The 23,355-nt window shown below is 45.0% G+C and overlaps 75 pseudogenes; all 75 read right to left on the bottom strand.

The window, feature by feature from the left end:
- Nucleotides 1-209: 209 nt before the first annotated feature.
- LOC140094617 (5S ribosomal RNA) lies at nucleotides 210-328 on the bottom strand (annotated as a pseudogene).
- A 70-nt stretch (nucleotides 329-398) lies between these two features.
- On the bottom strand, nucleotides 399-517 carry LOC140092753 (5S ribosomal RNA; annotated as a pseudogene).
- A 70-nt stretch (nucleotides 518-587) lies between these two features.
- Nucleotides 588-706, bottom strand: LOC140093411 (5S ribosomal RNA; annotated as a pseudogene).
- A 70-nt stretch (nucleotides 707-776) lies between these two features.
- LOC140078845 (5S ribosomal RNA) lies at nucleotides 777-895 on the bottom strand (annotated as a pseudogene).
- A 71-nt stretch (nucleotides 896-966) lies between these two features.
- LOC140088491 (5S ribosomal RNA) lies at nucleotides 967-1,085 on the bottom strand (annotated as a pseudogene).
- A 258-nt stretch (nucleotides 1,086-1,343) lies between these two features.
- On the bottom strand, nucleotides 1,344-1,462 carry LOC140093410 (5S ribosomal RNA; annotated as a pseudogene).
- A 70-nt stretch (nucleotides 1,463-1,532) lies between these two features.
- Nucleotides 1,533-1,651, bottom strand: LOC140093891 (5S ribosomal RNA; annotated as a pseudogene).
- A 448-nt stretch (nucleotides 1,652-2,099) lies between these two features.
- Nucleotides 2,100-2,218, bottom strand: LOC140095501 (5S ribosomal RNA; annotated as a pseudogene).
- Nucleotides 2,219-2,288: 70 nt separating this feature from the next.
- Nucleotides 2,289-2,407, bottom strand: LOC140097269 (5S ribosomal RNA; annotated as a pseudogene).
- Nucleotides 2,408-2,477: 70 nt separating this feature from the next.
- Nucleotides 2,478-2,596, bottom strand: LOC140097098 (5S ribosomal RNA; annotated as a pseudogene).
- A 70-nt stretch (nucleotides 2,597-2,666) lies between these two features.
- On the bottom strand, nucleotides 2,667-2,785 carry LOC140089945 (5S ribosomal RNA; annotated as a pseudogene).
- A 69-nt stretch (nucleotides 2,786-2,854) lies between these two features.
- LOC140093408 (5S ribosomal RNA) lies at nucleotides 2,855-2,973 on the bottom strand (annotated as a pseudogene).
- Nucleotides 2,974-3,043: 70 nt separating this feature from the next.
- Nucleotides 3,044-3,162, bottom strand: LOC140078844 (5S ribosomal RNA; annotated as a pseudogene).
- Nucleotides 3,163-3,232: 70 nt separating this feature from the next.
- On the bottom strand, nucleotides 3,233-3,351 carry LOC140098267 (5S ribosomal RNA; annotated as a pseudogene).
- A 70-nt stretch (nucleotides 3,352-3,421) lies between these two features.
- On the bottom strand, nucleotides 3,422-3,540 carry LOC140082529 (5S ribosomal RNA; annotated as a pseudogene).
- A 259-nt stretch (nucleotides 3,541-3,799) lies between these two features.
- On the bottom strand, nucleotides 3,800-3,918 carry LOC140095454 (5S ribosomal RNA; annotated as a pseudogene).
- A 70-nt stretch (nucleotides 3,919-3,988) lies between these two features.
- On the bottom strand, nucleotides 3,989-4,107 carry LOC140098845 (5S ribosomal RNA; annotated as a pseudogene).
- A 259-nt stretch (nucleotides 4,108-4,366) lies between these two features.
- On the bottom strand, nucleotides 4,367-4,485 carry LOC140088479 (5S ribosomal RNA; annotated as a pseudogene).
- A 258-nt stretch (nucleotides 4,486-4,743) lies between these two features.
- On the bottom strand, nucleotides 4,744-4,862 carry LOC140097775 (5S ribosomal RNA; annotated as a pseudogene).
- A 70-nt stretch (nucleotides 4,863-4,932) lies between these two features.
- LOC140078843 (5S ribosomal RNA) lies at nucleotides 4,933-5,051 on the bottom strand (annotated as a pseudogene).
- Nucleotides 5,052-5,499: 448 nt separating this feature from the next.
- On the bottom strand, nucleotides 5,500-5,618 carry LOC140095453 (5S ribosomal RNA; annotated as a pseudogene).
- Nucleotides 5,619-5,688: 70 nt separating this feature from the next.
- LOC140098844 (5S ribosomal RNA) lies at nucleotides 5,689-5,807 on the bottom strand (annotated as a pseudogene).
- A 259-nt stretch (nucleotides 5,808-6,066) lies between these two features.
- Nucleotides 6,067-6,185, bottom strand: LOC140088466 (5S ribosomal RNA; annotated as a pseudogene).
- A 258-nt stretch (nucleotides 6,186-6,443) lies between these two features.
- LOC140097774 (5S ribosomal RNA) lies at nucleotides 6,444-6,562 on the bottom strand (annotated as a pseudogene).
- Nucleotides 6,563-6,632: 70 nt separating this feature from the next.
- LOC140078841 (5S ribosomal RNA) lies at nucleotides 6,633-6,751 on the bottom strand (annotated as a pseudogene).
- Nucleotides 6,752-7,199: 448 nt separating this feature from the next.
- On the bottom strand, nucleotides 7,200-7,318 carry LOC140095452 (5S ribosomal RNA; annotated as a pseudogene).
- Nucleotides 7,319-7,388: 70 nt separating this feature from the next.
- On the bottom strand, nucleotides 7,389-7,507 carry LOC140098843 (5S ribosomal RNA; annotated as a pseudogene).
- Nucleotides 7,508-7,766: 259 nt separating this feature from the next.
- Nucleotides 7,767-7,885, bottom strand: LOC140088454 (5S ribosomal RNA; annotated as a pseudogene).
- A 258-nt stretch (nucleotides 7,886-8,143) lies between these two features.
- On the bottom strand, nucleotides 8,144-8,262 carry LOC140097773 (5S ribosomal RNA; annotated as a pseudogene).
- Nucleotides 8,263-8,332: 70 nt separating this feature from the next.
- On the bottom strand, nucleotides 8,333-8,451 carry LOC140078840 (5S ribosomal RNA; annotated as a pseudogene).
- Nucleotides 8,452-8,899: 448 nt separating this feature from the next.
- LOC140095951 (5S ribosomal RNA) lies at nucleotides 8,900-9,018 on the bottom strand (annotated as a pseudogene).
- Nucleotides 9,019-9,466: 448 nt separating this feature from the next.
- LOC140091943 (5S ribosomal RNA) lies at nucleotides 9,467-9,585 on the bottom strand (annotated as a pseudogene).
- A 259-nt stretch (nucleotides 9,586-9,844) lies between these two features.
- Nucleotides 9,845-9,963, bottom strand: LOC140088742 (5S ribosomal RNA; annotated as a pseudogene).
- A 70-nt stretch (nucleotides 9,964-10,033) lies between these two features.
- On the bottom strand, nucleotides 10,034-10,152 carry LOC140094267 (5S ribosomal RNA; annotated as a pseudogene).
- A 70-nt stretch (nucleotides 10,153-10,222) lies between these two features.
- Nucleotides 10,223-10,341, bottom strand: LOC140096778 (5S ribosomal RNA; annotated as a pseudogene).
- A 70-nt stretch (nucleotides 10,342-10,411) lies between these two features.
- On the bottom strand, nucleotides 10,412-10,530 carry LOC140088442 (5S ribosomal RNA; annotated as a pseudogene).
- A 70-nt stretch (nucleotides 10,531-10,600) lies between these two features.
- On the bottom strand, nucleotides 10,601-10,719 carry LOC140078839 (5S ribosomal RNA; annotated as a pseudogene).
- Nucleotides 10,720-11,922: 1,203 nt separating this feature from the next.
- Nucleotides 11,923-12,041, bottom strand: LOC140078838 (5S ribosomal RNA; annotated as a pseudogene).
- Nucleotides 12,042-12,111: 70 nt separating this feature from the next.
- On the bottom strand, nucleotides 12,112-12,230 carry LOC140094934 (5S ribosomal RNA; annotated as a pseudogene).
- A 70-nt stretch (nucleotides 12,231-12,300) lies between these two features.
- Nucleotides 12,301-12,419, bottom strand: LOC140095739 (5S ribosomal RNA; annotated as a pseudogene).
- A 448-nt stretch (nucleotides 12,420-12,867) lies between these two features.
- Nucleotides 12,868-12,986, bottom strand: LOC140095949 (5S ribosomal RNA; annotated as a pseudogene).
- A 70-nt stretch (nucleotides 12,987-13,056) lies between these two features.
- Nucleotides 13,057-13,175, bottom strand: LOC140097268 (5S ribosomal RNA; annotated as a pseudogene).
- A 448-nt stretch (nucleotides 13,176-13,623) lies between these two features.
- On the bottom strand, nucleotides 13,624-13,742 carry LOC140091942 (5S ribosomal RNA; annotated as a pseudogene).
- A 259-nt stretch (nucleotides 13,743-14,001) lies between these two features.
- LOC140088340 (5S ribosomal RNA) lies at nucleotides 14,002-14,120 on the bottom strand (annotated as a pseudogene).
- A 69-nt stretch (nucleotides 14,121-14,189) lies between these two features.
- LOC140078370 (5S ribosomal RNA) lies at nucleotides 14,190-14,308 on the bottom strand (annotated as a pseudogene).
- A 70-nt stretch (nucleotides 14,309-14,378) lies between these two features.
- LOC140098367 (5S ribosomal RNA) lies at nucleotides 14,379-14,497 on the bottom strand (annotated as a pseudogene).
- Nucleotides 14,498-14,755: 258 nt separating this feature from the next.
- On the bottom strand, nucleotides 14,756-14,874 carry LOC140092431 (5S ribosomal RNA; annotated as a pseudogene).
- A 70-nt stretch (nucleotides 14,875-14,944) lies between these two features.
- On the bottom strand, nucleotides 14,945-15,063 carry LOC140078837 (5S ribosomal RNA; annotated as a pseudogene).
- Nucleotides 15,064-15,134: 71 nt separating this feature from the next.
- LOC140088430 (5S ribosomal RNA) lies at nucleotides 15,135-15,253 on the bottom strand (annotated as a pseudogene).
- A 70-nt stretch (nucleotides 15,254-15,323) lies between these two features.
- LOC140078836 (5S ribosomal RNA) lies at nucleotides 15,324-15,442 on the bottom strand (annotated as a pseudogene).
- Nucleotides 15,443-15,512: 70 nt separating this feature from the next.
- On the bottom strand, nucleotides 15,513-15,631 carry LOC140091940 (5S ribosomal RNA; annotated as a pseudogene).
- A 259-nt stretch (nucleotides 15,632-15,890) lies between these two features.
- Nucleotides 15,891-16,009, bottom strand: LOC140088339 (5S ribosomal RNA; annotated as a pseudogene).
- A 69-nt stretch (nucleotides 16,010-16,078) lies between these two features.
- On the bottom strand, nucleotides 16,079-16,197 carry LOC140078369 (5S ribosomal RNA; annotated as a pseudogene).
- Nucleotides 16,198-16,267: 70 nt separating this feature from the next.
- LOC140098366 (5S ribosomal RNA) lies at nucleotides 16,268-16,386 on the bottom strand (annotated as a pseudogene).
- Nucleotides 16,387-16,644: 258 nt separating this feature from the next.
- LOC140092430 (5S ribosomal RNA) lies at nucleotides 16,645-16,763 on the bottom strand (annotated as a pseudogene).
- Nucleotides 16,764-16,833: 70 nt separating this feature from the next.
- Nucleotides 16,834-16,952, bottom strand: LOC140078835 (5S ribosomal RNA; annotated as a pseudogene).
- A 71-nt stretch (nucleotides 16,953-17,023) lies between these two features.
- Nucleotides 17,024-17,142, bottom strand: LOC140085164 (5S ribosomal RNA; annotated as a pseudogene).
- A 70-nt stretch (nucleotides 17,143-17,212) lies between these two features.
- On the bottom strand, nucleotides 17,213-17,331 carry LOC140078833 (5S ribosomal RNA; annotated as a pseudogene).
- Nucleotides 17,332-17,401: 70 nt separating this feature from the next.
- On the bottom strand, nucleotides 17,402-17,520 carry LOC140095859 (5S ribosomal RNA; annotated as a pseudogene).
- A 70-nt stretch (nucleotides 17,521-17,590) lies between these two features.
- Nucleotides 17,591-17,709, bottom strand: LOC140082527 (5S ribosomal RNA; annotated as a pseudogene).
- Nucleotides 17,710-17,968: 259 nt separating this feature from the next.
- LOC140096524 (5S ribosomal RNA) lies at nucleotides 17,969-18,087 on the bottom strand (annotated as a pseudogene).
- Nucleotides 18,088-18,157: 70 nt separating this feature from the next.
- LOC140078832 (5S ribosomal RNA) lies at nucleotides 18,158-18,276 on the bottom strand (annotated as a pseudogene).
- A 1,203-nt stretch (nucleotides 18,277-19,479) lies between these two features.
- Nucleotides 19,480-19,598, bottom strand: LOC140088418 (5S ribosomal RNA; annotated as a pseudogene).
- Nucleotides 19,599-19,668: 70 nt separating this feature from the next.
- Nucleotides 19,669-19,787, bottom strand: LOC140097734 (5S ribosomal RNA; annotated as a pseudogene).
- A 70-nt stretch (nucleotides 19,788-19,857) lies between these two features.
- On the bottom strand, nucleotides 19,858-19,976 carry LOC140091939 (5S ribosomal RNA; annotated as a pseudogene).
- Nucleotides 19,977-20,235: 259 nt separating this feature from the next.
- LOC140082526 (5S ribosomal RNA) lies at nucleotides 20,236-20,354 on the bottom strand (annotated as a pseudogene).
- A 447-nt stretch (nucleotides 20,355-20,801) lies between these two features.
- On the bottom strand, nucleotides 20,802-20,920 carry LOC140097601 (5S ribosomal RNA; annotated as a pseudogene).
- Nucleotides 20,921-20,989: 69 nt separating this feature from the next.
- Nucleotides 20,990-21,108, bottom strand: LOC140078368 (5S ribosomal RNA; annotated as a pseudogene).
- Nucleotides 21,109-21,178: 70 nt separating this feature from the next.
- Nucleotides 21,179-21,297, bottom strand: LOC140090472 (5S ribosomal RNA; annotated as a pseudogene).
- A 70-nt stretch (nucleotides 21,298-21,367) lies between these two features.
- Nucleotides 21,368-21,486, bottom strand: LOC140094265 (5S ribosomal RNA; annotated as a pseudogene).
- Nucleotides 21,487-21,745: 259 nt separating this feature from the next.
- On the bottom strand, nucleotides 21,746-21,864 carry LOC140088405 (5S ribosomal RNA; annotated as a pseudogene).
- A 70-nt stretch (nucleotides 21,865-21,934) lies between these two features.
- Nucleotides 21,935-22,053, bottom strand: LOC140078831 (5S ribosomal RNA; annotated as a pseudogene).
- Nucleotides 22,054-22,690: 637 nt separating this feature from the next.
- On the bottom strand, nucleotides 22,691-22,809 carry LOC140095948 (5S ribosomal RNA; annotated as a pseudogene).
- Nucleotides 22,810-22,879: 70 nt separating this feature from the next.
- LOC140090028 (5S ribosomal RNA) lies at nucleotides 22,880-22,998 on the bottom strand (annotated as a pseudogene).
- Nucleotides 22,999-23,067: 69 nt separating this feature from the next.
- On the bottom strand, nucleotides 23,068-23,186 carry LOC140078367 (5S ribosomal RNA; annotated as a pseudogene).
- Nucleotides 23,187-23,355: the final 169 nt, after the last annotated feature.

Genomic DNA, 23,355 nt, shown 5'->3' with positions numbered 1-23,355 from the left:
ACAATTTTCAGGTTCAAAAAGGTCAACAGAACTTGGGATTCCCAGCCAGTCTCCCATGCTGGTACTTGCCAAGCCTTAAGCTGCATTGCTGCTGCGATCTTACAAGAGCAGGCACATTCAGCTTAGAACGGCCGTTGACAGCTGCATTTCAAATTGAACCTTCTTTTACTATCTCATAGAGAAACTAAAACAATTTTCAAGTTCAAAAAGGTCAACAGAACTTGGGATTCCCAGCCAGTCTCCCATGCTGGTACTTGCCAAGCCTTAAGCTGCATTGCTGCTGTGATCTGACGAGAGCAGGCACATTCAGCTTAGAATGGCCGCTGACAGCAGCCATTCAATTTGAACCTTCTTTTACTATCTCATAGAGAAAATAACTCAATTTTCAGGTTCAAAAAGGTCAACGGATCTTGGGATTCCTACCAAGTCTCCCATGCTGGTACTTGCCAAGCCTTAAGCTGCATTGCTGCTGCGATCTGACGAGAGCAGGCACATTCAGCTTAGAATGGCCGTTGACAGCAGCTGTTCAATTTGAACCTTCTTTTACTATCTCATAGAGAAACTATCACAATTTTCAGGTTCAAAAAGGTCAACGGAACTTGGAATTCCCAGCCAGTCTCCCATGCTGGTACTTGCCAAGCCTTAAGTTGCATTGCTGCTGCGATCTGACGAGAGCAGGCAAATTCAGCTTAGAATGGCCGTTGACAGCAGCTGTTCAATTTGAACCTTCTTTTACTATCTCATAGAGAAACTAACACAATTTTCAGGTTAAAAAAGGTCAACAGAACTTGGGATTCCCAGCCAGTCTCCCATGCTGGTACTTGCCAAGCCTTAAGCTGCATTGCTGCTGCGATCTGACGAGAGCAGGCACATTCAGCTTAGAATGGCCGTTGACAGCAGCTTTTCAAATTTAAACCTTCTTTTGCTATCTCATAGAGAAACTAACACAATTTTCAGGTTCAAAAAGGTCAACGGAACTTGGGATTCCCAGCCAGTCTCCCATGCTGGTACTTGCCAAGCCTTAAGCTGCATTGCTGCTGCGATCTGACGAGAGCAGGCACATTCAGCTTAGAATGGCCGTTGACAGCAGCTGTTCAAATTGAACCTTCTTTTACTATCTCATAGAGAAACTATCACAATTTTCAGGTTCAAAAAGGTCAACGGAACTTAGGATTCCCAGCCAGTCTCCCATGCTGGTACTTGCCAAGCCTTAGGATGCATTGCTGCTGCGATCTGACGAGAGCAGGCACATTCAGCTTAGAATGGCCGTTGACAGCAGCTGTTCAATTTGAACCTTCTTTTACTATCTCATAGAGAAACTAACACATTTTCAGGTTCAAAAAGGTCAACGGAACTTGGAATTCCCAGCCAGTCTCCCATGCTGGTACTTGCCAAGCCTTAAGTTGCATTGCTGCTGCGATCTGACGAGAGCAGGCAAATTCAGCTTAGAATGGCCGTTGACAGCAGCTGTTCAATTTGAACCTTCTTTTACTATCTCATAGAGAAACTAACACAATTTTCAGGTTAAAAAAGGTCAACAGAACTTGGGATTCCCAGCCAGTCTCCCATGCTGGTACTTGCCAAGCCTTAAGCTGCATTGCTGCTGCGATCTGACGAGAGTAGGCACATTCAGCTTAGAATGGCCGTTGACAGCAGCTGTTCAATTTGAACCTTCGTTTGCTATCTCATAGTGAAACTAACACAATTTTCAGGTTCAAAAAGGTCAACGGAACTTGGGATTCCCAGCCAGTCTCCCATGCTGGTACTTGCCAAGCCTTAAGCTGCATCGCTGCTGCGATCTGACAAGAGCACACACATTCAGCTTAGAATGGCCGTTGACAGCAGCTGTTCAATTTGAACCTTCTTCTACTATCTCATAGAGAAACTAACACAATTTTCAGGTTCAAAAAAGTCACCAGAACTTGGGATTCCCAGCCAGTCTCCCATGCTGGTACTTGCCAAGCCTTAAGCTGCATCGCTGCTGCGATCTGACAAGAGCATGCACATTCAGCTTAGAATGGCCGTTGACAGCAGCTGTTCAATTTGAACCTTCTTTTACTATCTCATAGAGAAACTAAAACAATTTTAAGGTTCAAAAAGGTCAACGGAACTTGGGCTTCCCAGCCAGTCTCCCATGCTGGTACTTGCCAAGCCTTAAGCTGCATTGCTGCTGCGATCTGACGAGAGGAGGCACATTCAGCTTAGAATGGCCGTTGACAGCAGCGTTTCAAATTGAACCTTCTTTTACTATCTCATACAGAAACTAAAACAATTTTCAAGTTCAAAAAGGTCAACAGAACTTGGGATTCCCAGCCAGTCTCCCATGCTGGTACTTGCCAAGCCTTAAGCTGCATTGCTGCTGCGATCTGACGAGAGGAGGCACATTCAGCTTAGAATGGCCGTTGACAGCAGCATTTCAAATTGAACCTTCTTTTACTATCTCATTGAGAAACTAAAACAATTTTCAAGTTCAAAAAGGTCAACAGAACTTGGGATTCCCAGCCAGTCTCCCATGCTGGTACTTGCCAAGCCTTAAGCTGCATCGCTGCTGCGATCTGACAAGAGCACGCACATTCAGCTTAGAATGGCCGTTGACAGCAGCTGTTCAATTTGAACCTTCTTTTACTATCTCATAGAGAAACTAACACAATTTTCAGGTTCAAAAAGGTGAACGGAACTTGGGATTCCCAGCCAGTCTCCCATGCTGGTACTTGCCAAGCCTTAAGCTGCATTGCTGCTGCGATCTGACGAGAGCAGGCACATTCAGCTTAGAATGGCCGTTGACAGCAACTGTTCAATTTGAACCTTCTTTTACTATCTCATAGAGAAACTAACACATTTTCAGGTTCAAAAAGGTCAACGGAACTTGGAATTCCCAGCCAGTCTCCCATGCTGGTACTTGCCAAGCCTTAAGTTGCATTGCTGCTGCGATCTGACGAGAGCAGGCAAATTCAGCTTAGAATGGCCGTTGACAGCAGCTGTTCAATTTGAACCTTCTTTTACTATCTCATAGAGAAACTAACACAATTTTCAGGTTAAAAAAGGTCAACAGAACTTGGGATTCCCAGCCAGTCTCCCATGCTGGTACTTGCCAAGCCTTAAGCTGCATTGCTGCTGCGATCTGACGAGAGCAGGCACATTCAGCTTAGAATGGCCGTTGACAGCAGCTGTTCAATTTGAACCTTCTTTTACTATCTCATAGAGAAACTATCACAATTTTCAGGTTCAAAAAGGTCAACGGAACTTGGGATTCCCAGCCAGTCTCCCATGCTGGTACTTGCCAAGCCTTAAGCTGCATCGCTGCTGCGATCTGACAAGAGCACGCACATTCAGCTTAGAATGGCCATTGACAGCAGCGTTTCAATTTGAACCTTCTTTTAATATCTCATAGGGAAACTAACACAATTTTCAGGTTCAAAAAGGTCAACGGAACTTGGGATTCCCAGCCAGTCTCCCATGCTGGTACTTGCCAAGCCTTAAGCTGCATTGCTGCTGCGATCTGACGAGAGCAGGCACATTCAGCTTAGAATGGCCATTGACAGCAGCTTTTCAATTTGAACCTTCTTTTACTATCTCATAGAGAAACTATCACAATTTTCAGGTTAAAAAAGGTCAACAGAACTTGGGATTCCCAGCCAGTCTCCCATGCTGGTATTTGCCAAGCCTTAAGCTGCATCGCTGCTGCGATCTGACAAGAGCACGCACATTCAGCTTAGAATGGCCGTTGACAGCAGCTGTTCAATTTGAACCTTCTTTTACTATCTCATAGAGAAACTAACACAATTTTCAGGTTCAAAAAGGTCAACGGAACTTGGGATTCCCAGCCAGTCTCCCATGCTGGTACTTGCCAAGCCTTAAGCTGCATTGCTGCTGCGATCTGACAAGAGCAGGCACATTCAGCTTAGAACGGCCGTTGACAGCTGCATTTCAAATTGAACCTTCTTTTACTATCTCATAGAGAAACTAAATCAATTTTCAAGTTCAAAAAGGTCAACAGAACTTGGGATTCCAAGCCAGTCTCCCATGCTGGTACTTGCCAAGCCTTAAGCTGCATTGCTGCTGTGATCTGACGAGAGCAGGCACATTCAGCTTAGAATGGCCGCTGACAGCAGCCGTTCAATTTGAACCTTCTTTTACTATCTCATAGAGAAAATAACTCAATTTTCAGGTTCAAAAAGGTCAGCGGATCTTGGGATTCCTACCAAGTCTCCCATGCTGGTACTTGCCAAGCCTTAAGCTGCATTGCTGCTGCGATCTGACGAGAGCAGGCACATTCAGCTTAGAATGGCCGTTGACAGCAGCTGTTCAATTTGAACCTTCTTTTACTATCTCATAGAGAAACTAACACAATTTTCAGGTTCAAAAAGGTCAACGGAACTTGGGATTCCCAGCCAGTCTCCCATGCTGGTACTTGCCAAGCCTTAAGCTGCATTGCTGCTGCGATCTGACGAGAGCAGGCACATTCAGCTTAGAATGGCCGTTGACAGCAGCTGTTCAATTTGAACCTTCTTTTACTATCTCATAGAGAAACTATCACAATTTTCAGGTTCAAAAAGGTCAACGGAACTTGGGATTCCCAGCCAGTCTCCCATGCTGGTACTTGCCAAGACTTAAGATGGATTGCTGCTGCGATCTGACGAGAGCAGGCACATTCAGCTTAGAATGGCCGTTGACAGCAGCTGTTCAATTTGAACCTTCTTTTACTATCTCATAGAGAAACTAACACATTTTCAGGTTCAAAAAGGTCAACGGAACTTGGAATTCCCAGCCAGTCTCCCATGCTGGTACTTGCCAAGCCTTAAGTTGCATTGCTGCTGCGATCTGACGAGAGTAGGCACATTCAGCTTAGAATGGCCGTTGACAGCAGCTGTTCAATTTGAACCTTCTTTTACTATCTCATAGAGAAACTAACACAATTTTCAGGTTAAAAAAGGTCAACAGAACTTGGGATTCCCAGCCAGTCTCCCATGCTGGTACTTGCCAAGCCTTAAGCTGCATTGCTGCTGCGATCTGACGAGAGCAGGCACATTCAGCTTAGAATGGCCGTTGACAGCAGCTGTTCAATTTGAACCTTCGTTTGCTATCTCATAGAGAAACTAACACAATTTTCAGGTTCAAAAAGGTCAACGGAACTTGGGATTCCCAGCCAGTCTCCCATGCTGGTACTTGCCAAGCCTTAAGCTGCATCGCTGCTGCAATCTGACAAGAGCACACACATTCAGCTTAGAATGGCCGTTGACAGCAGCTGTTCAATTTGAACCTTCTTCTACTATCTCATAGAGAAACTAACACAATTTTCAGGTTCAAAAAAGTCACCAGAACTTGGGATTCCCAGCCAGTCTCCCATGCTGGTACTTGCCAAGCCTTAAGCTGCATCGCTGCTGCGATCTGACAAGAGCATGCACATTCAGCTTAGAATGGCCGTTGACAGCAGCTGTTCAATTTGAACCTTCTTTTACTATCTCATAGAGAAACTAACACAATTTTCAGGTTCAAAAAGGTCAACGGAACTTGGGATTCCCAGCCAGTCTCCCATGCTGGTACTTGCCAAGCCTTAAGCTGCATTGCTGCTGCGATCTGACAAGAGCAGGCACATTCAGCTTAGAACGGCCGTTGACAGCTGCATTTCAAATTGAACCTTCTTTTACTATCTCATAGAGAAACTAAAACAATTTTCAAGTTCAAAAAGGTCAACAGAACTTGGGATTCCAAGCCAGTCTCCCATGCTGGTACTTGCCAAGCCTTAAGCTGCATTGCTGCTGTGATCTGACGAGAGCAGGCACATTCAGCTTAGAATGGCCGCTGACAGCAGCCGTTCAATTTGAACCTTCTTTTACTATCTCATAGAGAAAATAACTCAATTTTCAGGTTCAAAAAGGTCAGCGGATCTTGGGATTCCTACCAAGTCTCCCATGCTGGTACTTGCCAAGCCTTAAGCTGCATTGCTGCTGCGATCTGACGAGAGCAGGCACATTCAGCTTAGAATGGCCGTTGACAGCAGCTGTTCAATTTGAACCTTCTTTTACTATCTCATAGAGAAACTAACACAATTTTCAGGTTCAAAAAGGTCAACGGAACTTGGGATTCCCAGCCAGTCTCCCATGCTGGTACTTGCCAAGCCTTAAGCTGCATTGCTGCTGCGATCTGACGAGAGCAGGCACATTCAGCTTAGAATGGCCGTTGACAGCAGCTGTTCAATTTGAACCTTCTTTTACTATCTCATAGAGAAACTATCACAATTTTCAGGTTCAAAAAGGTCAACGGAACTTGGGATTCCCAGCCAGTCTCCCATGCTGGTACTTGCCAAGACTTAAGATGGATTGCTGCTGCGATCTGACGAGAGCAGGCACATTCAGCTTAGAATGGCCGTTGACAGCAGCTGTTCAATTTGAACCTTCTTTTACTATCTCATAGAGAAACTAACACATTTTCAGGTTCAAAAAGGTCAACGGAACTTGGAATTCCCAGCCAGTCTCCCATGCTGGTACTTGCCAAGCCTTAAGTTGCATTGCTGCTGCGATCTGACGAGAGTAGGCACATTCAGCTTAGAATGGCCGTTGACAGCAGCTGTTCAATTTGAACCTTCTTTTACTATCTCATAGAGAAACTAACACAATTTTCAGGTTAAAAAAGGTCAACAGAACTTGGGATTCCCAGCCAGTCTCCCATGCTGGTACTTGCCAAGCCTTAAGCTGCATTGCTGCTGCGATCTGACGAGAGCAGGCACATTCAGCTTAGAATGGCCGTTGACAGCAGCTGTTCAATTTGAACCTTCGTTTGCTATCTCATAGAGAAACTAACACAATTTTCAGGTTCAAAAAGGTCAACGGAACTTGGGATTCCCAGCCAGTCTCCCATGCTGGTACTTGCCAAGCCTTAAGCTGCATCGCTGCTGCAATCTGACAAGAGCACACACATTCAGCTTAGAATGGCCGTTGACAGCAGCTGTTCAATTTGAACCTTCTTCTACTATCTCATAGAGAAACTAACACAATTTTCAGGTTCAAAAAAGTCACCAGAACTTGGGATTCCCAGCCAGTCTCCCATGCTGGTACTTGCCAAGCCTTAAGCTGCATCGCTGCTGCGATCTGACAAGAGCATGCACATTCAGCTTAGAATGGCCGTTGACAGCAGCTGTTCAATTTGAACCTTCTTTTACTATCTCATAGAGAAACTAACACAATTTTCAGGTTCAAAAAGGTCAACGGAACTTGGGATTCCCAGCCAGTCTCCCATGCTGGTACTTGCCAAGCCTTAAGCTGCATTGCTGCTGCGATCTGACAAGAGCAGGCACATTCAGCTTAGAACGGCCGTTGACAGCTGCATTTCAAATTGAACCTTCTTTTACTATCTCATAGAGAAACTAAAACAATTTTCAAGTTCAAAAAGGTCAACAGAACTTGGGATTCCAAGCCAGTCTCCCATGCTGGTACTTGCCAAGCCTTAAGCTGCATTGCTGCTGTGATCTGACGAGAGCAGGCACATTCAGCTTAGAATGGCCGCTGACAGCAGCCGTTCAATTTGAACCTTCTTTTACTATCTCATAGAGAAAATAACTCAATTTTCAGGTTCAAAAAGGTCAGCGGATCTTGGGATTCCTACCAAGTCTCCCATGCTGGTACTTGCCAAGCCTTAAGCTGCATTGCTGCTGCGATCTGACGAGAGCAGGCACATTCAGCTTAGAATGGCCGTTGACAGCAGCTGTTCAATTTGAACCTTCTTTTACTATCTCATAGAGAAACTAACACAATTTTCAGGTTCAAAAAGGTCAACGGAACTTGGGATTCCCAGCCAGTCTCCCATGCTGGTACTTGCCAAGCCTTAAGCTGCATTGCTGCTGCGATCTGACGAGAGCAGGCACATTCAGCTTAGAATGGCCGTTGACAGCAGCTGTTCAATTTGAACCTTCTTTTACTATCTCATAGAGAAACTATCACAATTTTCAGGTTCAAAAAGGTCAACGGAACTTGGGATTCCCAGCCAGTCTCCCATGCTGGTACTTGCCAAGACTTAAGATGGATTGCTGCTGCGATCTGACGAGAGCAGGCACATTCAGCTTAGAATGGCCGTTGACAGCAGCTGTTCAATTTGAACCTTCTTTTACTATCTCATAGAGAAACTAACACATTTTCAGGTTCAAAAAGGTCAACGGAACTTGGAATTCCCAGCCAGTCTCCCATGCTGGTACTTGCCAAGCCTTAAGTTGCATTGCTGCTGCGATCTGACGAGAGTAGGCACATTCAGCTTAGAATGGCCGTTGACAGCAGCTGTTCAATTTGAACCTTCTTTTACTATCTCATAGAGAAACTAACACAATTTTCAGGTTAAAAAAGGTCAACAGAACTTGGGATTCCCAGCCAGTCTCCCATGCTGGTACTTGCCAAGCCTTAAGCTGCATTGCTGCTGCGATCTGACGAGAGCAGGCACATTCAGCTTAGAATGGCCGTTGACAGCAGCTGTTCAATTTGAACCTTCGTTTGCTATCTCATAGAGAAACTAACACAATTTTCAGGTTCAAAAAGGTCAACGGAACTTGGGATTCCCAGCCAGTCTCCCATGCTGGTACTTGCCAAGCCTTAAGCTGCATCGCTGCTGCGATCTGACAAGAGCACACACATTCAGCTTAGAATGGCCGTTGACAGCAGCTGTTCAATTTGAACCTTCTTCTACTATCTCATAGAGAAACTAACACAATTTTCAGGTTCAAAAAAGTCACCAGAACTTGGGATTCCCAGCCAGTCTCCCATGCTGGTACTTGCCAAGCCTTAAGCTGCATTGCTGCTGCGATCTGACAAGAGCATGCACATTCAGCTTAGAATGGCCGTTGACAGCAGCTGTTCAATTTGAACCTTCTTTTACTATCTCATAGAGAAACTAAAACAATTTTAAGGTTCAAAAAGGTCAACGGAACTTGGGATTCCCAGCCAGTCTCCCATGCTGGTACTTGCCAAGCCTTAAGCTGCATTGCTGCTGCGATCTGACGAGAGGAGGCACATTCAGCTTAGAATGGCCGTTGACAGCAGCATTTCAAATTGAACCTTCTTTTACTATCTCATAGAGAAACTAAAACAATTTTTAAGTTCAAAAAGGTCAACAGAACTTGGGATTCCCAGCCAATCTCCCATGCTGGTACTTGCCAAGCCTTAAGCTGCATTGCTGCTGCGATCTGACGAGAGGAGGCACATTCAGCTTAGAATGGCCGTTGACAGCAGCATTTCAAATTGAACCTTCTTTTACTATCTCATAGAGAAACTAAAACAATTTTCAAGTTCAAAAAAGTCAACAGAACTTGGGATTCCCAGCCAGTCTCCCATGCTGGTACTTGCCAAGCCTTAAGCTGCATTGCTGCTGCGATCTGACAAGAGCACGCACATTCAGCTTAGAATGGCCGTTGAAAGCAGCTGTTCAATTTGAACCTTCTTTTACTATCTCATAGAGAAACTAACACAATTTTCAGGTTCAAAAAGGTCAACAGAACTTGGGATTCCCAGCCAGTCTCCCATGCTGGTACTTGCCAAGCCTTAAGCTGCATTGCTGCTGCGATCTGACGAGAGCAGGCACATTCAGCTTAGAAAGGCCATTGACAGCAGTTTTTCAATTTGAACCTTCTTCTACTATCTCATATAGAAACTAACACAATTTTCAGGTTCAAAAAGGTCACCAGAACTTGGGATTCCAAGCCAGTCTCCCATGCTGGTACTTGCCAAGCCTTAAGCTGCATCACTGCTGCGATCTGACAAGAGCACGCACATTCAGCTTAGAATGGCCGTTGACAGCAGCTGTTCAATTTGAACCTTCTTTTATTATCTCATAGAGAAACTAACACAATTTTCAGGTTCAAAAAGGTCAACGGAACTTGGGATTCCCAGCCAGTCTCCCATGCTGGTACTTGCCAAGCCTTAAGCTGCATTGCTGCTGCGATCTGACAAGAGCAGGCACATTCAGCTTAGAATGGCCGTTGACAGCAGCTGTTCAATTTGAACCTTCTTTTACTATCTCATAGAGAAAATAACTCAATTTTCAGGTTCAAAAAGGTCAACGGATCTTGGGATTCCTACCCAGTCTCCCATGCTGGTACTTGCCAAGCCTTAAGCTGCATTGCTGCTGCGATCTGACGAGAGCAGGCACATTCAGCTTAGAATGGCCGTTGACAGCAGCTGTTCAATTTGAACCTTCTTTTACTATCTCATAGAGAAACTAACACAATTTTCAGGTTCAAAAAGGTCAACAGAACTTGGGATTCCCAGCCAGTCTCCCATGCTGGTACTTGCCAAGCCTTAAGCTGCATTGCTGCTGCGATCTGACAAGAGCAGGCACATTCAGCTTAGAATGGCTGTTGATAGCAGCTGTTCAATTTGAACCTTCTTTTACTATCTCATAGAGAAACTAACACAATTTTCAGGTTCAAAAAGGTCAACGGAACTTGGGATTCCCAGCCAGTCTCCCATGCTGGTACTTGCCAAGCCTTAAGCTGCATTGCTGCTGCGATCTGACGAGAGCAGGCACATTCAGCTTAGAATGGCCGTTGACAGCAGCTGTTCAATTTGAACCTTCTTTTGCTATCTCATAGAGAAACTAACACAATTTTCAGGTTCAAAAAGGTCAACAGAACTTGGGATTCCCAGCCAGTCTCCCATGCTGGTACTTGCCAAGCCTTAAGCTGCATTGCTGCTGCGATCTGACGAGAGCAGGCACATTCAGCTTAGAATGGCCGTTGACAGCAGCTGTTCAATTTGAACCTTCTTTTGCTATCTCATAGAGAAACTAACACAATTTTCAGGTTCAAAAAGGTCAACGGAACTTGGGATTCCCAGCCAGTCTCCCATGCTGGTACTTGCCAAGCCTTAAGCTGCATCGCTGCTGCGATCTGACAAGAGCACACACATTCAGCTTAGAATGGCCGTTGACAGCAGTTGTTCAATTTGAACCTTCTTCTACTATCTCATAGAGAAACTAACACAATTTTCAGGTTCAAAAAAGTCACCAGAAGTTGGGATTCCCAGCCAGTCTCCCATGCTGGTACTTGCCAAGCCTTAAGCTGCATTGCTGCTGCGATCTGACGAGAGGAGGCACATTCAGCTTAGAATGGCCGTTGACAGCAGCATTTCAAATTGAACCTTCTTTTACTATCTCATAGAGAAACTAAAACAATTTTCAAGTTCAAAAACGTCAACAGAACTTGGGATTCACAGCCAGTCTCCCATGCTGGTACTTGCCAAGCCTTAAGCTGCATCGCTGCTGCGATCTGACAAGAGCACGCACATTCAGCTTAGAATGGCCGTTGACAGCAGCTGTTCAATTTGAACCTTCTTTTACTATCTCATAGAGAAACTAACACAATTTTCAGGTTCAAAAATGTCAACAGAACTTGGGATACCCAGCCAGTCTCCCATGCTGGTACTTGCCAAGCCTTAAGCTGCATTGCTGCTGCGATCTGACGAGAGTAGGCACATTCAGCTTAGAATGGCCGTTGACAGCAGCCGTTCAATTTGAACCTTCTTTTGCTATCTCATAGAGAAACTAACACAATTTTCAGGTTAAAAAAGGTCAACGGAACTTGGGATTCCCAGCCAGTCTCCCATGCTGGTACTTGCCAAGCCTTAAGCTGAATTGCTGCTGCGATCTGACGAGAGGAGGCACATTCAGCTTAGAATGGCCGTTGACAGCAGCATTTCAAATTGAACCTTCTTTTACTATCTCATAGAGAAACTAAAACAATTTTCAAGTTCAAAAAGGTCAACAGAACTTGGGATTCCCAGCCAGTCTCCCATGCTGGTACTTGCCAAGCCTTAAGCTGCATTGCTGCTGCCATCTGACGAGAGTACGCACATTCAGCTTAGAATGGCCGTTGACAGCAGCTGTTCAATTTGAACCTTCTTTTACTATCTCATAGAGAAACTAACACATTTTCAGGTTCAAAAAGGTCAACAGAACTTGGGATTCCCAGCCAGTCTCCCATGCTGGTACTTGCCAAGCCTTAAGCTGCATTGCTGCTGCGATCTGACGAGAGCAGGCACATTCAGCTTAGAATGGCCGTTGACAGCAGCTGTTCAATTTGAACCTTCTTTTACTATCTCATAGAGAAACTAACACAATTTTCAGGTTCAAAAAGGTCAACGGAACTTGGGATTCCCAGCCAGTCTCCCATGCTGGTACTTGCCAAGCCTTAAGATGCATTGCTGCTGCGATCTGACGAGAGCAGGCAAATTCAGCTTAGAATGGCCGTTGACAGCAGCTGTTCAATTTGAACCTTCTTTTACTATCTCATAGAGAAACTAACACAATTTTCAGGTTAAAAAAGGTCCACAGAACTTGGGATTCCCAGCCAGTCTCCCATGCTGGTACTTGCCAAGCCTTAAGCTGCATTGCTGCTGCAATCTGACGAGAGCAGGCACATTCAGCTTAGAATGGCCGTTGACAGCAGCTGTTCAATTTGAACCTTCTTTTGCTATCTCATAGAGAAACTAACACAATTTTCAGGTTCAAAAAGGTCAACGGAACTTGGGATTCCCAGCCAGTCTCCCATGCTGGTACTTGCCAAGCCTTAAGCTGCATCGCTGCTGCGATCTGACAAGAGCACACACATTCAGCTTAGAATGGCCGTTGACAGCAGTTGTTCAATTTGAACCTTCTTCTACTATCTCATAGAGAAACTAACACAATTTTCAGGTTCAAAAAAGTCACCAGAACTTGGGATTCCCAGCCAGTCTCCCATGCTGGTACTTGCCAAGCCTTAAGCTGCATCGCTGCTGCGATCTGACAAGAGCATGCACATTCAGCTTAGAATGGCCGTTGACAGCAGCTGTTCAATTTGAACCTTCTTTTACTATCTCATAGAGAAACTAAAACAATTTTAAGGTTCAAAAAGGTCAACGGAACTTGGGATTCCCAGCCAGTCTCCCATGCTGGTACTTGCCAAGCCTTAAGCTGCATTGCTGCTGCGATCTGACGAGAGGAGGCACATTCAGCTTAGAATGGCCGTTGACAGCAGCATTTCAAATTGAACCTTCTTTTACTATCTCATAGAGAAACTAAAACAATTTTCAAGTTCAAAAAGGTCAACAGAACTTGGGATTCCCAGCCAGTCTCCCATGCTGGTACTTGCCAAGCCTTAAGCTGCATTGCTGCTGCGATCTGACGAGAGGAGGCACATTCAGCTTAGAATGGCCGTTGACAGCAGCATTTCAAATTGAACCTTCTTTTACTATCTCATAGAGAAACTAAAACAATTTTCAAGTTCAAAAAGGTCAACAGAACTTGGGATTCCCAGCCAGTCTCCCATGCTGGTACTTGCCAAGCCTTAAGCTGCATCGCTGCTGCGACCTGACAAGAGCATACACATTCAGCTTAGAATGGCCGTTGACAGCAGCTGTTCAATTTGAACCTTCTTTTACTATCTCATAGAGAAACTAACACAATTTTCAGGTTCAAAAAAGTCACCAGAACTTGGGATTCCCAGCCAGTCTCCCATGCTGGTACTTGCCAAGCCTTAAGCTGCATCGCTGCTGCGATCTGACAAGAGCACGCACATTCAGCTTAGAATGGCCGTTGACAGCAGCTGTTCAATTTGAACCTTCTTTTACTATCTCATAGAGAAACTAACACAATTTTCAGGTTCAAAAAGGTCAACAGAACTTGGGATTCCCAGCCAGTCTCCCATGCTGGTACTTGCCAAGCCTTAAGCTGCATTGCTGCTGCGATCTGACGAGAGCAGGCACATTCAGCTTAGAAAGGCCATTGACAGCAGTTGTTCAATTTGAACCTTCTTCTACTATCTCATATAGAAACTAACACAATTTTCAGGATCAAAAAGGTCACCAGAACTTGGGATTCCAAGCCAGTCTCCCATGCTGGTACTTGCCAAGCCTTAAGCTGCATCGCTGCTGCGATCTGACAAGAGCACGCACATTCAGCTTAGAATGGCCGTTGACAGCAGCTGTTCAATTTGAACCTTCTTCTACTATCTCATATAGAAACTAACACAATTTTCAGGTTCAAAAAGGTCAACGGAACTTGGGATTCCCAGCCAGTCTCCCATGCTGGTACTTGCCAAGCCTTAAGCTGCATTGCTGCTGCGATCTGACGAGAGCAGGCACATTCAGCTTAGAATGGCCGTTGAGAGAAGCTGTTCAATTTGAACCTTCTTTTACTATCTCATAGAGAAGCTAACACATTTTCAGGTTCAAAAAGGTCAACAGAACTTGGAATTCCCAGCCAGTCTCCCATGCTGGTACTTGCCAAGCCTTAAGCTGCATTGCTGCTGCGATCTGACGAGAGCAGGCACATTCAGCTTAGAATGGCCGTTGACAGCAGCTGTTCAATTTGAACCTTCTTTTACTATCTCATAGAGAAACTAACACAATTTTCAGGTTCAAAAAGGTCAACAGAACTTGGGATTCCCAGCCAGTCTCCCATGCTGGTACTTGCCAAGCCTTAAGCTGCATTGCTGCTGTGATCTGACGAGAGCATGCACATTCAGCTTAGAATGGCCGTTGACAGCAGCTGTTCAATTTGAACCTTCTTTTACTATCTCATAGACAAAATAACTCAATTTTCAGGTTCAAAAAGGTCAATGGATCTTGGGATTCCTACCCAGTCTCCCATGCTGGTACTTGCCAAGCCTTAAGCTGCATTGCTGCTGCGATCGGACGAGAGCAGGCACATTCAGCTTAGAATGGCCGTTGACAGCAGCTGTTCAATTTGAACCTTCTTTTACTATCTCATAGAGAAACTAACACATTTTCAGGTTCAAAAAGGTCAACGGAACTTGGAATTCCCAGCCAGTCTCCCATGCTGGTACTTGCCAAGCCTTAAGTTGCATCGCTGCTGCGATCTGACGAGAGCAGGCAAATTCAGCTTAGAATGGCCGTTGACAGCAGCTGTTCAATTTGAACCTTCTTTTACTATCTCATAGAGAAACTAACACAATTTTCAGGTTAAAAAAGGTCAACAGAACTTGGGATTCCCAGCCAGTCTCCCATGCTGGTACTTGCCAAGCCTTAAGCTGCATTGCTGCTGCGATCTGACGAGAGCAGGCACATTCAGCTTAGAATGGCCGTTGACAGCAGCTTTTCAAATTTAAACCTTCTTTTGCTATCTCATAGAGAAACTAACACAATTTTCAGGTTCAAAAAGGTCAACGGAACTTGGGATTCCCAGCCAGTCTCCCATGCTGGTACTTGCCAAGCCTTAAGCTGCATTGCTGCTGCGATCTGACGAGAGCAGGCACATTCAGCTTAGAATGGCCGTTGACAGCAGCGGTTCAATTTGAACCTTCTTTTGCTATCTCATAGAGAAACTAACACAATTTTCAGGTTCAAAAAGGTCAACAGAACTTGGGATTCCCAGCCAGTCTCCCATGCTGGTACTTGCCAAGCCTTAAGCTGCATTGCTGCTGCGATCTGACGAGAGCAGGCACATTCAGCTTAGAATGGCCGTTGACAGCAGCTGTTCAATTTGAACCTTCTTCTACTATCTCATATAGAAACTAACACAATTTTCAGGTTCAAAAAGGTCAACAGAACTTGGGATTCCCAGCCAGTCTCCCATGCTGGTACTTGCCAAGCCTTAAGCTGCATTGCTGCTGCGATCTGACGAGAGCAGGCACATTCAGCTTAGAAAGGCCATTGACAGCAGTTGTTCAATTTGAACCTTCTTCTACTATCTCATATAGAAACTAACACAATTTTCAGGATCAAAAAGGTCACCAGAACTTGGGATTCCAAGCCAGTCTCCCATGCTGGTACTTGCCAAGCCTTAAGCTGCATCGCTGCTGCGATCTGACAAGAGCACGCACATTCAGCTTAGAATGGCCGTTGACAGCAGCTGTTCAATTTGAACCTTCTTCTACTATCTCATATAGAAACTAACACAATTTTCAGGTTCAAAAAGGTCAACGGAACTTGGGATTCCCAGCCAGTCTCCCATGCTGGTACTTGCCAAGCCTTAAGCTGCATTGCTGCTGCGATCTGACGAGAGCAGGCACATTCAGCTTAGAATGGCCGTTGAGAGAAGCTGTTCAATTTGAACCTTCTTTTACTATCTCATAGAGAAGCTAACACATTTTCAGGTTCAAAAAGGTCAACAGAACTTGGAATTCCCAGCCAGTCTCCCATGCTGGTACTTGCCAAGCCTTAAGCTGCATTGCTGCTGCGATCTGACGAGAGCAGGCACATTCAGCTTAGAATGGCCGTTGACAGCAGCTGTTCAATTTGAACCTTCTTTTACTATCTCATAGAGAAACTAACACAATTTTCAGGTTCAAAAAGGTCAACAGAACTTGGGATTCCCAGCCAGTCTCCCATGCTGGTACTTGCCAAGCCTTAAGCTGCATTGCTGCTGTGATCTGACGAGAGCATGCACATTCAGCTTAGAATGGCCGTTGACAGCAGCTGTTCAATTTGAACTTTCTTTTACTATCTCATAGACAAAATAACTCAATTTTCAGGTTCAAAAAGGTCAATGGATCTTGGGATTCCTACCCAGTCTCCCATGCTGGTACTTGCCAAGCCTTAAGCTGCATTGCTGCTGCGATCGGACGAGAGCAGGCACATTCAGCTTAGAATGGCCGTTGACAGCAGCTGTTCAATTTGAACCTTCTTTTACTATCTCATAGAGAAACTAACACATTTTCAGGTTCAAAAAGGTCAACGGAACTTGGAATTCCCAGCCAGTCTCCCATGCTGGTACTTGCCAAGCCTTAAGTTGCATCGCTGCTGCGATCTGACGAGAGCAGGCAAATTCAGCTTAGAATGGCCGTTGACAGCAGCTGTTCAATTTGAACCTTCTTTTACTATCTCATAGAGAAACTAACACAATTTTCAGGTTAAAAAAGGTCAACAGAACTTGGGATTCCCAGCCAGTCTCCCATGCTGGTACTTGCCAAGCCTTAAGCTGCATTGCTGCTGCGATCTGACGAGAGCAGGCACATTCAGCTTAGAATGGCCGTTGACAGCAGCTTTTCAAATTTAAACCTTCTTTTGCTATCTCATAGAGAAACTAACACAATTTTCAGGTTCAAAAAGGTCAACGGAACTTGGGATTCCCAGCCAGTCTCCCATGCTGGTACTTGCCAAGCCTTAAGCTGCATTGCTGCTGCGATCTGACGAAAGCAGGCACATTCAGCTTAGAATGGCCGTTGACAGCAGCGGTTCAATTTGAACCTTCTTTTGCTATCTCATAGAGAAACTAACACAATTTTCAGGTTCAAAAAGGTCAACAGAACTTGGGATTCCCAGCCAGTCTCCCATGCTGGTACTTGCCAAGCCTTAAGCTGCATTGCTGCTGCGATCTGACGAGAGCAGGCACATTCAGCTTAGAATGGCCGTTGACAGCAGCTGTTCAATTTGAACCTTCTTTTACTATCTCATAGAGAAACTATCACAATTTTCAGGTTCAAAAAGGTCAACGGAACTTGGGATTCCCAGCCAGTCTCCCATGCTGGTACTTGCCAAGCCTTAAGCTGCATCGCTGCTGCGATCTGACAAGAGCACGCACATTCAGCTTAGAATGGCCGTTGACAGCAGCGTTTCAATTTGAACCTTCTTTTACTATCTCATAGGGAAACTAACACAATTTTCAGGTTCAAAAAGGTCAACGGAACTTGGGATTCCCAGCCAGTCTCCCATGCTGGTACTTGCCAAGCCTTAAGCTGCATTGCTGCTGCGATCTGACGAGAGCAGGCACATTCAGCTTAGAATGGCCATTGACAGCAGCTTTTCAATTTGAACCTTCTTTTACTATCTCATAGAGAAACTAACACAATTTTCAGGTAAAAAAAGGTCAACAGAACTTGGGATTCCCAGCCAGTCTCCCATGCTGGTACTTGCCAAGCCTTAAGCTGCATCGCTGCTGCGATCTGCCAAGAGCACGCACATTCAGCTTAGAATGGCCGTTGACAGCAGCTGTTCAATTTGAACCTTCTTTTACTATCTCATAGAGAAACTAACACAATTTTCAGGTTCAAAAAGGTCAACAGAACTTGGGATTCCCAGCCAGTCTCCCATGCTGGTACTTGCCAAGCCTTAAGCTGCATTGCTGCTGCGATCTGACAAGAGCAGGCACATTCAGCTTAGAACGGCCGTTGACAGCTGCTTTTCAAATTGAACCTTCTTTTACTATCTCATAGAGAAACTAAAACAATTTTCAAGTTCAAAAAGGTCAACAGAACTTGGGATTCCCAGCCAGTCTCCCATGCTGGTACTTGCCAAGCCTTAAGCTGCATTGCTGCTGCGATCTGACGAGAGCAGGCACATTCAGCTTAGAATGGCCGTTGACAGCAGCTGTTCAATTTGAACCTTCTTTTACTATCTCATAGAGAAACTATCACAATTTCAGGTTCAAAAAGGTCAACGGAACTTGGGATTCCCAGCCAGTCTCCCATGCTGGTACTTGCCAAGCCTTAAGCTGCATCGCTGCTGCGATCTGACAAGAGCACACACATTCAGCTTAGAATGGCCGTTGACAGCAGCTGTTCAATTTGAACCTTCTTCTACTATCTCATAGAGAAACTAACACAATTTTCAGGTTCAAAAAAGTCACCAGAACTTGGGATTCCCAGCCAGTCTCCCATGCTGGTACTTGCCAAGCCTTAAGCTGCATCGCTGCTGCGATCTGACAAGAGCATGCACATTCAGCTTAGAATGGCCGTTGACAGCAGCTGTTCAATTTGAACCTTCTTTTACTATCTCATAGAGAAACTAAAACAATTTTAAGGTTCAAAAAGGTCAACGGAACTTGGGATTCCCAGCCAGTCTCCCATGCTGGTACTTGCCAAGCCTTAAGCTGTATTGCTGCTGCGATCTGACGAGAGGAGGCACATTATGCTTAGAATGGCCGTTGACAGCAGCATTTCAAATTGAACCTTCTTTTACTATCTCATAGAGAAACTAAAACAATTTTCAAGTTCAAAAAGGTCAACAGAACTTGGGATTCCCAGCCAGTCTCCCATGCTGGTACTTGCCAAGCCTTAAGCTGCATTGCTGCTGCGATCTGACGAGAGGAGGCACATTCAGCTTAGAATAGCCGTTGACAGCAGCATTTCAAATTGAACCTTCTTTTACTATCTCATAGAGAAACTAAAACAATTTTCAAGTTCAAAAAGGTCAACAGAACTTGGGATTCCCAGCCAGTCTCCCATGCTGGTACTTGCCAAGCCTTAAGCTGCATCGCTGCTGCGACCTGACAAGAGCATACACATTCAGCTTAGAATGGCCGTTGACAGCAGCTGTTCAATTTGAACCTTCTTTTACTATCTCATAGAGAAACTAACACAATTTTCAGGTTCAAAAAAGTCACCAGAACTTGGGATTCCCAGCCAGTCTCCCATGCTGGTACTTGCCAAGCCTTAAGCTGCATCGCTGCTGCGATCTGACAAGAGCACGCACATTCAGCTTAGAATGGCCGTTGACAGCAGCTGTTCAATTTGAACCTTCTTTTACTATCTCATAGAGAAACTAACACAATTTTCAGGTTCAAAAAGGTCAACGGAACTTGGGATTCCCAGCCAGTCTCCCATGCTGGTACTTGCCAAGCCTTAAGCTGCATTGCTGCTGCGATCTGACGAGAGCAGGCACATTCAGCTTAGAATGGCCGTTGACAGCAGCATTTCAAATTGAACCTTCTTTTACTATCTCATAGAGAAACTAAAACAATTTTCAAGTTCAAAAAGGTCAACAGAACTTGGGATTCCCAGCCAGTCTCCCATGCTGGTACTTGCCAAGCCTTAAGCTGCATTGCTGCTGCGATCTGACAAGAGCACGCACATTCAGCTTAGAATGGCCGTTGACAGCAGCTGTTCAATTTGAACCTTCTTTTACTATCTCATAGAGAAACTAACACAATTTTCAGGTTCAAAAAGGTCAACAGAACTTGGGATTCCCAGCCAGTCTCCCATGCTGGTACTTGCCAAGCCTTAAGCTGCATTGCTGCTGCGATCTGACGAGAGCAGGCACATTCAGCTTAGAAAGGCCATTGACAGCAGTTTTTCAATTTGAACCTTCTTCTACTATCTCATATAGAAACTAACACAATTTTCAGGTTCAAAAAGGTCACCAGAACTTGGGATTCCAAGCCAGTCTCCCATGCTGGTACTTGCCAAGCCTTAAGCTGCATCGCTGCTGCGATCTGACAAAAGCACACACATTCAGCTTAGAATGGCCGTTGACAGCAGCTGTTCAATTTGAACCTTCTTTTATTATCTCATAGAGAAACTAACACAATTTTCAGGTTCAAAAAGGTCAACGGAACTTGGGATTCCCAGCCAGTCTCCCATGCTGGTACTTGCCAAGCCTTAAGCTGCATTGCTGCTGCGATCTGACGAGAGCAGGCACATTCAGCTTAGAATGGCCATTGACAGCAGTTGTTCAATTTGAACCTTCTTCTACTATCTCATATAGAAACTAACACAATTTTCAGGTTCAAAAAGGTCACCAGAACTTGGGATTTCAAGCCAGTCTCCCATGCTGGTACTTGCCAAGCCTTAAGCTGCATTGCTGCTGCAATCTGACAAGAGCAGGCACATTCAGCTTAGAATAGCCGTTGACAGCAGCTGTTAAATTTGAACCTTCTTTTGCTATCTCATAGAGAAACTAACACAATTTTCAGGTTCAAAAAGGTCACCAAATCTTGGGATTCCAAGCCAGTCTCCCATGCTGGTACTTGCCAAGCCTTAAGCTGCATCGCTGCTGCGATCTGACAAGAGCACGCACATTCAGCTTAGAATGGCCGTTGACAGACACTGTTCAATTTGAACCTTCTTTTACTATCTCATAGAGAAACTAACACATTTTCAGGTTCAAAAAGGTCAACAGAACTTGGGATTCCCAGCCAGTCTCCCATGCTGGTACTTGCCAAGCCTTAAGCTGCATTGCTGCTGCAATCTGACAAGAGCAGGCACATTCAGCTTAGAATGGCCGTTGACAGCAGCTGTTCAATTTGAACCTTCTTTTACTATCTCATAGAGAAACTAACACATTTTCAGGTTCAAAAAGGTCAACAGAACTTGGAATTCCCAGCCAGTCTCCCATGCTGGTACTTGCCAAGCCTTAAGCTGCATTGCTGCTGCGATCTGACGAGAGCAGGCACATTCAGCTTAGAATGGCCGTTGACAGCAGCTGTTCAATTTGAACCTTCTTTTACTATCTCATAGAGAAACTAACACAATTTTCAGGTTCAAAAAGGTCAACAGAACTTGGGATTCCCAGCCAGTCTCCCATGCTGGTACTTGCCAAGCCTTAAGCTGCATTGCTGCTGTGATCTGACGAGAGCAGGCACATTCAGCTTAGAATGGCCGTTGACAGCAGCTGTTCAATTTGAACCTTCTTTTACTATCTCATAGAGAAAATAACTCAATTTTCAGGTTCAAAAAGGTCAACGGATCTTGGGATTCCTACCCAGTCTCCCATGCTGGTACTTGCCAAGCCTTAAGCTGCATTGCTGCTGCGATCTGACGAGAGCAGGCACATTCAGCTTAGAATGGCCGTTGACAGCAGCTGTTCAATTTGAACCTTCTTTTACTATCTCATAGAGAAACTAACACAATTTTCAGGTTCAAAAAGGTCAACGGAACTTGGGATTCCCAGCCAGTCTCCGATGCTGGTACTTGCCAAGCCTTAAGCTGCATTGCTGCTGCGATCTGACAAGAGCAGGCACATTCAGCTTAGAATGGCTGTTGACAGCAGCTGTTCAATTTGAACCTTCTTTTACTATCTCATAGAGAAACTAACACAATTTTCAGGTTCAAAAAGGTCAACGGAACTTGGGATTCCCAGCCAGTCTCCCATGCTGGTACTTGCCAAGCCTTAAGCTGCATTGCTGCTGCGATCTGACGAGAGCAGGCACATTCAGCTTAGAATGGCCGTTGACAGCAGCTGTTCAATTTGAACCTTCTTTTGCTATCTCATAGAGAAACTAACACAATTTTCAGGTTCAAAAAGGTCAACAGAACTTGGGATTCCCAGCCAGTCTCCCATGCTGGTACTTGCCAAGCCTTAAGCTGCATTGCTGCTGCGATCTGACGAGAGCAGGCACATTCAGCTTAGAATGGCCGTTGACAGCAGCTGTTCAATTTGAACCTTCTTTTGCTATCTCATAGAGAAACTAACACAATTTTCAGGTTCAAAAAGGTCAACAGAACTTGGGATTCCCAGCCAGTCTCCCATGCTTGTACTTGCCAAGCCTTAAGCTGCATCGCTGCTGCGATATGACAAGAGCACACACATTCAGCTTAGAATGGCCGTTGACAGCAGTTCTTCAATTTGAACCTTCTTCTACTATCTCATAGAGAAACTAACACAATTTTCAGGTTCAAAAAAGTCACCAGAACTTGGGATTCCCAGCCAGTCTCCCATGCTGGTACTTGCCAAGCCTTAAGCTGCATCGCTGCTGCGATCTGACAAGAGCACGCACATTCAGCTTAGAATGGCCGATGACAGCAGCATTTCAAATTGAACCTTCTTTTACTATCTCATAGAGAAACTAAAACAATTTTCAAGTTCAAAAAGGTCAACAGAACTTGGGATTCCCAGCCAGTCTCCCATGCTGGTACTTGCCGAGCCTTAAGCTGCATCGCTGCTGCGATCTGACAAGAGCACGCACATTCAACTTAAAATGGCCGTTGACAGCAGCTGTTCAATTTGAACCTTCTTTTGCTATCTCATAGAGAAACTAACACAATTTTCAGGTTAAAAAAGGTCAACGGAACTTGGGATTCCCAGCCAGTCTCCCATGCTGGTACTTGCCAAGCCTTAAGCTGCATTGCTGCTGCGATCTGACGAGAGGAGGCACATTCAGCTTAGAATGGCCGTTGACAGCAGCATTTCAAATTGAACCTTCTTTTACTATCTCATAGAGAAACTAAAACAATTTTCAAGTTCAAAAAGGTCAACGGAACTTGGGATTCCCAGCCAGTCTCCCATGCTGGTACTTGCCAAGCCTTAAGCTGCATTGCTGCTGCGATCTGACGAGAGCAGGCACATTCAGCTTAGAATGGCTGTTGACAGCAGCTGTTCAATTTGAACCTTCTTTTACTATCTCATAGAGAAACTAACACATTTTCAGGTTCAAAAAGGTCAACAGAACTTGGAATTCCCAGCCAGTCTCCCATGCTGGTACTTGCCAAGCCTTAAGCTGCATTGCTGCTGCGATCTGACGAGAGCAGGCACATTCAGCTTAGAATGGCCGTTGACAGCAGTTGTTCAATTTGAACCTTCTTCTACTATCTCATAGAGAAACTAACACAATTTTCAGGTTCAAAAAAGTCACCAGAACTTGGGATTCCCAGCCAGTCTCCCATGCTGGTACTTGCCAAGCCTTAAGCTGCATCGCTGCTGCGATCTGACAAGAGCACGCACATTC

Source organism: Engystomops pustulosus, chromosome 9, assembly GCF_040894005.1.
Source record: "Engystomops pustulosus chromosome 9, aEngPut4.maternal, whole genome shotgun sequence".
Lineage (NCBI taxonomy): Eukaryota > Metazoa > Chordata > Amphibia > Anura > Leptodactylidae > Engystomops > Engystomops pustulosus.
Note: the sequence above shows the minus strand (reverse complement) of the source record. Positions and strands in the feature narration are given on the sequence as shown.